Consider the following 11,011-nt stretch of genomic DNA (forward strand, 5'->3'; position numbering starts at 1 on the left):
CCTTACCTGTGTGCTAATTAGATATCACCTTGTTTTCACATTAAACAGACTTCCACATGAGAAAACAGCAAAGATGCAGTGGCGTTAATGTTTCATGGTGTCAACCTGTATTATTTCCGTAGATATTGAAATGAGGATGCATCTTGCTGCCTTTCCAATGAAGCAAGTTTAATTTAGTAATAGGTGAAAAACCATCCCTACAAAGATGTTAATCAGATACTTGGCTTTGTGGACACTTTTCAGAGAACAAATTTGTTATCATAAAAATAAAGCCAGAAAATGAAGAGCTGTTTAATCACTCAATTGGATTTTTCTGCCAGCATTTTTCTTTTTCTCTGCAACCCACTGCTAAATTGTGCTTCCTAGCTGTTTTTTTATAAAATCACTTAATCAAATCTAACTCTGATTACATCAGAGAAGGCCAGGTACCCTACACCATAAGAGGGGGTTTGCAATTTTGACTTGTCTACTTAAATATTACCAAAATCTGATCACAAGGTCAATTACGTCCCTGGATGGGATTGAACCACCAACCTTTTGATTAATAGCTGAACACACTAACCGATTGCGCCACAGAGACACTTTGCGAAAAGTCCATACTGACAAAGACTAATAAGCATTCATCTAGAACGTTTCCTAGAAAAACTTTAAAAAGTCAATAATCTGGAGAGTTTTTGTAAGATGTTTCTTCCAGCAACCAATGAAGAAACACATTGGTACTTTCGCATGATGAGTGAGTGCTTCAGGATCTCTTGCACTTACATGTGCAGCAGAGTACTGCAATGGAAGCATGCTGGGCCCATAACCCAGAGGTAGGCAGATTGAAACTATCCTTTGCTATATGCATTTTTTTTTTTGTTCATTAAAGTAATCCAAAACTGGGATTGATATTTTAGCTTTTATTTTTACTTAAAGTACAATAACTTTTACCATTTTAATTTGTTTTAATAGTATATTGACAGTATTGTTTTCTTTCAAAAATCCAATTAATTTTCTTTACCCGATTATTAAAATGGTAATTGACAAAAACAAACTACATTGTCACCAGAAGAGCAATACAAAATGTACAAGGGATATATTAAAATCATCTTTCCAGCTTGAATTTCAATGATGCATTGGGGCAACGATTTTGTGAGAAACATCTTCACCCTTAAATAAAGATTTTCTTAATTCCTTACCTGTGTGCTAATTAGATATCACCTTGTTTTCACATTAAACAGACTTCCACATGAGAAAGCAGCAAGGATGCAGTGGCGTTAATGTTTCCTGGTGTCAACCTGTATTATTTCAGTAGATATTGAAATGAGGATGCATCTTGCTGCCTTTCCAATGAAGCAAGTTTAATTTAGTAATAGGTGAAAAACCATCCCTACAAATATGTTAATCAGATACTTGGCTTTGTGGACACTTTTCAGAGAACAAATTCGTTAGCATAAAAATAAAGCCAGAAAATGAAGAGCTGTTTAATCACTCAATTGGATTTTTCTGCCAGCATATTTCTTTTTCTCTGCAACCCACTGCTAAATTGTGCTTCCTAGCTGTTTTTTTTTATAAAATCACTTATTCAAATCTAACTCTGATTACATCAGAGTAGGCCAGGTACCCTACACCATAAGAAGGGGGTTTGAAATTTTGACTTGTCTACTTAAAGATCACCAAAATCTGATAACAAGGTCAATTACATCCCTGTGTGGGATTGAACCACCAACCCTTTGATTAATAACCAAACACACTAACAGATTGCGCCACAGAGACACTTTACAAACGTACATACTGACAAAGGCTAATAAGCATTCATCTAGAACGTTTCCTAGAAAAACTTTAAAAAGTCAATAATCTGGAGAGTTTTTGTAAGATGTTTCTTCCATCAACCAACGAAGAAACACATTGGTACTTTCCCATGATGAGTGAGTGCTTCAGGAGCTCTTGCACTTACATGTGCAGCAGAGTACTGCAATGGAAAAATGCTGGGCCCATAACCCAGAGGTAGGCAGATTGAAACTATCCTCTGCTATATGCATTTTTTTTTGTTAATTAAAGTAATCCAAAACTGGGATTGATATTTTTGCTCTTTTATTTTTACTTAAAGTACAATAACTTTTACCATTTTAATTTGTTTTAATAGTATATTGACAGTATTGTTTTCTTTCAAAAATCCACTTAATTTTCTTTACCCTATTATTAAAATGGTAATTGACAAAAACAAACTACATTGTCACCAGAAGAGCAATACAAAATGTACAAGTGATATATTAAAATCATCTTTCCAGCTTGAATTTCAATGATGCATTGGGGCAACGATTTTGTGAGAAACACCTTCACCCTTAAATAAAGATTTTCTTAATTCCTTACCTGTGTGCTAATTAGATATCACCTTGTTTTCACATTAAACAGACTTTCACATGCGAAAACAGCAAATATGCAGTGGCGTTAATGTTTCCTGGTGTCAACCTGTATTATTTCCGTAGATATTGAAATGAGGATGCATCTTGCTGCCTTTCCAATGAAGCAAGTTTAATTTAGTAATAGGTGAAAAACCATCCCTACAAAGATGTTAATCAGATACTTGGCTTTGTGGACACTTTTCAGAGAACAAATTTGTAATCATAAAAATAAAGCCAGAAAATGAAGAGCTGTTTAATCACTCAATTGGATTTTTCTGCCAGCATTTTTCTTTTTCTCTGCAACCCACTGCTAAATTGTGCTTCCTAGCTGTTTTTTTATAAAATCACTTAATCAAATCTAACTCTGATTACATCAGAGAAGGCCAGGTACCCTATACCATAAGAGGGGGTTTGCAATTTTGACTTGTCTACTTAAATATCACCAAAATCTGATCACAAGGTCAATTACGTCCCTGGGTGGGATTGAACCACCAACCTTTTGATAAATAGCTGAACACACTAACCGATTGCGCCACAGAGACACTTTGCAAAAAGCACATACTGACAAAGACTAATAAGCATTCATCTAGAACGTTTCCTAGAAAAACTTTAAAAAGTCAATAATCTGGAGAGTTTTTGTAAGATGTTTCTTCCAGCAACCAATGAAGAAACACATTGGTACTTTCGCATGATGAGTGAGTGCTTCAGGATCTCTTGCACTTACATGTGCAGCAGAGTACTGCAATGGAAGCATGCTGGGCCCATAACCCAGAGGTAGGCAGATTGAAACTATCCTTTGCTATATGAATTTTTTTTTTGTTCATTAAAGTAATCCAAAACTGGGATTGATATTTTAGCTTTTATTTTTACTTAAAGTACAATAACTTTTACCATTTTAATTTGTTTTAATAGTATATTGACAGTATTGTTTTCTTTCAAAAATCCACTTAATTTTCTTTACCCTATTATTAAAATGGTAATTGACAAAAACAAACTACATTGTCACCATAAGAGCAATACAAAATGTACAAGTGATATATTAAAATCATCTTTCCAGCTTGAATTTCAATGATGCATTGGGGCAACGATTTTGTGAGAAACATCTTCACCCTTAAATAAAGATTTTCTTAATTCCTTACCTGTGTGCTAATTAGATATCACCTTGTTTTCACATTAAACAGACTTCCACATGAGAAAGCAGCAAGGATGCAGTGGCGTTAATGTTTCCTGGTGTCAACCTGTATTATTTCAGTAGATATTGAAATGAGGATGCATCTTGCTGCCTTTCCAATGAAGCAAGTTTAATTTAGTAATAGGTGAAAAACCATCCCTACAAATATGTTAATCAGATACTTGGCTTTGTGGACACTTTTCAGAGAACAAATTAGTTAGCATAAAAATAAAGCCAGAAAATGAAGAGCTGTTTAATCACTCAATTTGATTTTTCTGCCAGCATATTTCTTTTTCTCTGCAACCCACTGCCAAATTGTGCTTCCTAGCTGTTTTTATAAAATCACTGAATCAAATCTAACTCTGATTACATCAGAGAAGGCCAGGTACCCTACACCATAACAGGGGGTTTGAAATTTTGACTTGTCTACTTAAAGATCACCAAAATCTGATAACAAGGTCAATTAAGTCCCTGGGTGGGATTGAATAACCAACCTTTTGGTTAATAGCCTTACACACTAACTGATTGCGCCACAGCTACACTTTGCAAAAGTACATACTGACAAAGGCTAATAAGCATTCATCTAGAACGATTCCTAGAAACATTTTAAAAAGTCAATAATGTGGAGAGTTTTTGTAAGATGTTTCTTCCATCAACCAATGAAGAAACACATTGGTACTTTCCCATGATAAGTGAGTGCTTCAGGACCTCTTGCACTTACATGTGCAGCAGAGTACTGTAATGGAAGCATGCTGGGTCCATAACCCAGAGGTAGGCAGATTGAAACTATCCTCTGCTATATACATTTTTTTTTGTTAATTAAAGTAATCCAAAACTGGGATTGATATTTTTGCTCTTTTATTTTTACTTAAAGTACAATAACTTTTACCATTTTAATTTGTTTTAATAGTATATTGACAGTATTGTTTTCTTTCAAAAATCCACTTAATTTTCTTTACCCGATTATTAAAATGGTAATTGACAAAAACAAACTACATTGTCACCAGAAGAGCAATACAAAATGTACAAGTGATATATTAAAATCATCTTTCCAGCTTGAATTTCAATGATGCATTGGGGCAACGATTTTGTGAGAAACATCTTCACCCTTAAATAAAGATTTTCTTAATTCCTTACCTGTGTGCTAATTAGATATCACCTTGTTTTCATATTAAACAGACTTCCACATGCGAAAGCAGCAAGGATGCAGTGGCGTTAATGTTTCCTGGTGTCAACCTGTATTATTTCAGTAGACATTGAAATGAAGATGCATCTTGCTGCCTTTCCAATGAAGCAAGTTTAATTTAGTAATAGGTGAAAAACCATCCCTACAAAGGTGTTAATCAGAGACTTGGCTTTGTGGACACTTTTCAGAGAACAAATTTGTTAGTATAAAAATAAAGCCAGAAAATGAAGAGCTGTTTAATCACTCAATTGGATTTTTCTGCCAGCATATTTCTTTTTCTCTGCAACCCACTGCTAAATTGTTCTTCCTAGCTGTTTTTATAAAATCACTGAATCAAATCTAACTCTGATTACATCAGAGAAGGCCAGGTACCCTACACCATAATAGGGGGTTTGAAATTTTGACTTGTCTACTTAAAGATCACCAAAATCTGATAACAAGGTCAATTAAGTCCCTTGGTGGGATTGAATCACCAACCTTTTGGTTAATAGCCTTACACACTAACTGATTGCGCCACAGCGACACTTTGCAAAAGAACATACTGACAAAGGCTAATAAGCATTCATCTAGAACGATTCCTAGAAACATTTTAAAAAGTCAATAATGTGGAGAGTTTTTGTAAGATGTTTCTTCCATCAACCAATGAAGAAACACATTGGTACTTTCCCATGATGAGTGAGTGCTTCAGGATCTCTTGCACTTACATGTGCAGCAGAGTACTGTAATGGAAGCATGCTGGGTCCATAACCCAGAGGTAGGCAGATTGAAACTATCCTCTGCTATATGCATTTTTTTTGTTAATTAAAGTAATCCAAAACTGGGATTGATATTTTTGCTCTTTTATTTTTACTTAAAGTACAATAACTTTTACCATTTTAATTTGTTTTAATAGTATATTGACAGTATTGTTTTCTTTCAAAAATCCTATTAATTTTCTTTACCCGATTATTAAAATGGTAATTGACAAAAACAAACTACATTGTCACCAGAAGAGCAATACAAAATGTACAGGTGATATATTAAAATCATCTTTCCAGCTTGAATTTCAATGATGCATTGGGGCAACGATTTTGTGAGAAACATCTTCACCCTTAAATAAAGATGTTCTTAATTCCTTACCTGTGTGCTAATTAGATATCACCTTGTTTTCACATTAAACAGACTTCCACATGAGAAAACAGCAAAGATGCAGTGGCGTTAATGTTTCCTGGTGTCAACCTGTATTATTTCCGTAGATATTGAAATGAGGATGCATCTTGCTGCCTTTCCAATGAAGCAAGTTTAATTTAGTAATAGGTGAAAAACCATCCCTACAAAGATGTTAATCAGATACTTGGCTTTGTGGACACTTTTCAGAGAACAAATTTGTTATCATAAAAATAAAGCCAGAAAATGAAGAGCTGTTTAATCACTCAATTGGATTTTTCTGCCAGCATTTTTCTTTTTCTCTGCAACCCACTGCTAAATTGTGCTTCCTAGCTGTTTTTTTATAAAATCACTTAATGAAATCTAACTCTGATTACATCAGAGAAGGCCAGGTACCCTACACCATAAGAGGGGGTTTGCAATTTTGACTTGTCTACTTAAATATTACCAAAATCTGATCACAAGTTCAATTACGTCCCTGGATGGGATTGAACCACCAACCTTTTGATTAATAGCTGAACACACTAACCGATTGCGCCACAGAGACACTTTGCGAAAAGTACATACTGACAAAGACTAATAAGCATTCATCTAGAACGTTTCCTAGAAAAACTTTAAAAAGTCAATAATCTGGAGAGTTTTTGTAAGATGTTTCTTCCAGCAACCAATGAAGAAACACATTGGTACTTTCGCATGATGAGTGAGTGCTTCAGGATCTCTTGCACTTACATGTGCAGCAGAGTACTGCAATGGAAGCATGCTGGGCCCATAACCCAGAGGTAGGCAGATTGAAACTATCCTTTGCTATATGCATTTTTTTTTTGTTCATTAAAGTAATCCAAAACTGGGATTGATATTTTAGCTTTTACTTTTACTTAAAGTACAATAACTTTTACCATTTTAATTTGTTTTAATAGTATATTGACAGTATTGTTTTCTTTCAAAAATCCAATTAATTTTCTTTACCCGATTATTAAAATGGTAATTGACAAAAACAAACTACATTGTCACCAGAAGAGCAATACAAAATGTACAAGTGATATATTAAAATCATCTTTCCAGCTTGAATTTCAATGATGCATTGGGGCAACGATTTTGTGAGAAACATCTTCACCCTTAAATAAAGATTTTCTTAATTCCTTACCTGTGTGCTAATTAGATATCACCTTGTTTTCACATTAAACAGACTTCCACATGAGAAAGCAGCAATGATGCAGTGGCGTTAATGTTTCCTGGTGTCAACCTGTATTATTTCTGTAGATATTGAAATGAGGATGCATCTTGCTGCCTTTCCAATGAAGCAAGTTTAATTTAGTAATAGGTGAAAAACCATCCCTACAAAGGTGTTAATCAGAGACTTGGCTTTGTGGACACTTTTCAGAGAACAAATTTGTTAGCATAAAAATAAAGCCAGAAAATGAAGAGCTGTTTAATCACTCAATTGGATTTTTTTGCCAGCATATTTCTTTTTCTCTGCAACCCACTGCTAAATTGTGCTTCCTAGCTGTTTTTATAAAATCACTGAATCAAATCTAACTCTGATTACATCAGAGAAGGCCAGGTACCCTACACCATAAGAGGGGGTTTGAAATTTTGACTTGTCTACATAAAGATCACCAAAATCTGATAACAAGGTCAATTACGTCCCTGGGTGGGATTGAACCACCAACCTTTTGGTTAATAGCCTTACACACTAACTGATTGCGCCACAGCGACACTTTGCAAAAGCATATACTGAAAAAGGCTAATAAGCATTCATCTAGAACGTTTCCTAGAAACATTTTAAAAAGTCAATAATGTGGAGAGTTTTTGCATGCTGGGTCCATAACCCAGAGGTAGGCAGATTGAAACTATCCTCTGCTATATGCATTTTTTTTGTTAATTAAAGTAATCCAAAACTGGGATTGACATTTTTGCTCTTTTATTTTTACTTAAAGTACAATAACTTTTACCATTTTAATTTGTTTTAATAGTATATTGACAGTATTGTTTTCTTTCAAAAATTCACTTAATTTTCTTTTCTGTGTGCTAATTAGATATCACCTTGTTTTCACATTAAATAGACTACCACATGAGAAAGCAGCAAGGATGCAGTGGCGTTAATGTTTCCTGGTGGTAGTGGGGGACTGTGTTTGTGCTTTCCTCTGGTCAGCTCTGGTAAAAGTCAGATTTCTTTGTCTCAGATCTTCCTCTAGCCTTGTTCTTCTTTCGAGAGTTCCCTTGTGCTGCCTCAGTTGGATCTCCTTCACTTGACAGGGGCGTACCCGAGCAGCGACCCTCCCCAGCACTAGCCCAACTCCTACTTACCTGCCAGGTGAGATACTATGATCATGAAGGTGCTTCTCCCAGGGCAAGGCTCACCCATTGCACTCTGGGTGTGCTGCTCCTGCGATTTCCCCAAATGTGGGAAACTTGACTGCATAATTTGTGTTTCCCCTGGTCGGCTCTCGTATAATTCAGATCTCTTTGTCTCAGGTCTCTCTCCAGCCTAGTTTGCTGTCTGTTTCCACTTCTCTTTTCTTAAACCGCTCCCTTCTATGCCCTTGCGCACCTTAATTAAATCTAACTCTGATTACGTCAGAGAAGGCCAGGTACCCTACACCATAAGAGGGGGTTTGAAATTTTGACTTGTCTACTTAAAGATCACCAAAATCTGATCACAAGGTCAATTACATCACTGGGTGGGAACCTTTTGGTTAATAGCCCATGTAAGTGCAAGAGATCCTGAAGCACTCACTCATCATGGGAAAGTACCAATGTGTTTCTTACAAAAATTCTCCAGATTATTGACTTTTTAAAGTTTTTCTAGGAAACGTTCTAGATGAATGCTTATTAGCCTTTGTCAGTATGTACTTTCGCAAAGTGTCGCTATGGCGCAATCAGTTAGTGTGTATGGCTATTAACCTAAAGGTTGGTGATTCAATCCCACCCAGGGACGTAATTGACCTTGTTATCAGATTTTGGTGATCTTTAAGTAGACAAGTCAAAATTTCAAACCCCCTCTTATGGTGTAGGGTACCCGGCCTTCTCTGATGTAATCAGAGTTAGATTTGATTAAGTGATTTTATAAAAAACAGCTAGGAAGCACAATTTAGCAGTGGGTTGCAGAGAAAAAAAATTATGCTGGCAGAAAAGTCCAATTGAGTGATTAAACAGCTCTTCATTTTCTGATTTTATGTTTATGCTAACAAATTTGCTCTCTGAAAAGTGTCCACAAAGCCAAGTCTCTGATTAACACCTTTAGTAGGAATGGTTTTTCACCTATTACTGAATTAAACTTGCTTCATTGGAAAGGCAGCAAGATGCATCCTCATTTCAATGTCTACTGAAATAATACAGGTTGACACCAGGAAACATAAACGTCACTGCATCCTTGCTGCTTCCTCAAGGGGAAGTCTGTTTAATGTGAAAACAAGGTGATATCTAATCAGCACACAGGTAAGGAATTAAGAAAATCTTTCTTTATGGGTGAAGATGTTTCTCACAAAATTGTTGCACCAAGGCATCATTGAAATTAAAGCTGGAAAGATGATTTTAATATATCACTTGTATATTTTGTACTGCTCTTCTGGTGACAATGTAGTTTGTTTTTGTCAATTACCATTTTAATAATAGGGTAAAGAAAATTAAGTGGATTTTTGAAAGAAAACAATACTGTCAATATACTATTAAAACAAATTAAAATGGTAAAAGTTATTGTACTTTAAGTAAAAATAAAAGAGCAAAAATATCAATCCCAGTTTTGGATTACTTTAATTAACAAAAAACAATGCATATAGCAGAGGATAGTTTCAATCTGCCTACCTCTGGGTTATGGACCCAGCATGCTTCCATTACAGTACTCTGCTGCACATGTAAGTGCAAGAGATCCTGAAGCACTCACTCATCATGGGAAAGTACCAATGTGTTTCTTCATTGGTTGATGGAAGAAACATCTTACAAAAACTCTCCAGATTATTGACTTTTTAAAGTTTTTCTAGGAAACGTTCTAGATGAATGCTTATTAGCCTTTGTCAGTATGTACTTTCGCAAAGTGTCTCTGAGGCACAAACAGTTAGCGTGTTCAGTTGTTAACCAAAAGGTTGGTGGTTCAATCCCACCTAGGGACGTAATTGACCTTGTTATCAGATTTTGGTGATCTTTAAGTAGACAAGTAAAAATTTCAAACCACCTCTTATGGTGTAGGGAACCTGGCCTTCTCTGATGTAATCAGAGTTAGATTTGATTAAGTGATTTTATAAAAAAAACAGCCACAAAGCACAATTTAGCAGTGGGTTGCAGAGAAAAAGAAATATGCTGGCAGAAAAATCCAATTGAGTGATTAAACAGCTCTTCATTTTCTGGCTTTATTTTTATGCTAACAAATTTGTGCTCTGAAAAGTGTCCACAAAGCCAAGTATCTGATTATCACCTTTGTAGGGATGGTTTTTCACCTATTATTAAATTAAACTTGCTTCATTGGAAAGGCAGCAAGTGATGTCATCCAAGCAGTGGGTCAAGGTTGGCTTCAAACCTCGTCTGCTTATGAAAAGAGAAAAGGGGTATGCAGGGCATGGCGGCCTTTTGCGGTGCTTGGATGACCCCTAGTTCGCATTAAATAATGCAGTCGAGTTTCCCACATTTGGGGAAATCACAGGGGTCAGCATACCCAGAATGCAATGAATGAACCGCACCCTGGGAGAACAGTCTTCATGACCATGGTATCTCCTATGCAAAATAAGTATGATTTGGGATAGGGCTGGGGAGGGCCGCTGCTCAGGCACATCTCTGTCAAGTAAAGGAGATTCAACTGAGGCAGCACAAGGGAACTCTCATCTGGGGACAACAACTGCAGGGAGAACACATATTTTCAGATGAACATGGGAGGGCAGAAGGCTGCCTAATACTGAAGCACCCCCAAACAACAAACCAAATGCAACAACTAGTGCAAGCATTCCTGGGGGAAGGCCTGCAGCAGATGGATTTGCATATGGCGATGTCATCCAAGCAGTGGGTCAAAGTTGGCTTCAACCCTCGTCTGCATATGAAAAGAGAAAAGGGGCGTGCAGGGCATGGCGGCCTTTTGCGGCACTTGGATGACCCCTAGTTCGCATTAAACACCTCCACCCTCCGTCGGTGTGGGGC

General features: G+C 36.3%; 1 non-coding gene and 1 pseudogene across 1 annotated transcript; one reads left to right on the forward strand and one right to left on the reverse strand.

Annotated features, from left to right (window-relative positions):
• Positions 1-8,186: 8,186 nt before the first annotated feature.
• LOC135018566 (U1 spliceosomal RNA) lies at positions 8,187-8,349 on the forward strand. The gene has a single exon (XR_010216254.1). It is a non-coding gene; the product is annotated as a U1 spliceosomal RNA (small nuclear RNA).
• A 2,083-nt stretch (positions 8,350-10,432) lies between these two features.
• On the reverse strand, positions 10,433-10,611 carry LOC135018567 (U1 spliceosomal RNA; annotated as a pseudogene).
• Between the last annotated feature and the right edge of the window lie 400 nt (positions 10,612-11,011).

This window comes from Pseudophryne corroboree, unplaced genomic scaffold (genome assembly GCF_028390025.1).
Source record: "Pseudophryne corroboree isolate aPseCor3 unplaced genomic scaffold, aPseCor3.hap2 scaffold_3232, whole genome shotgun sequence".
NCBI lineage: Eukaryota > Metazoa > Chordata > Amphibia > Anura > Myobatrachidae > Pseudophryne > Pseudophryne corroboree.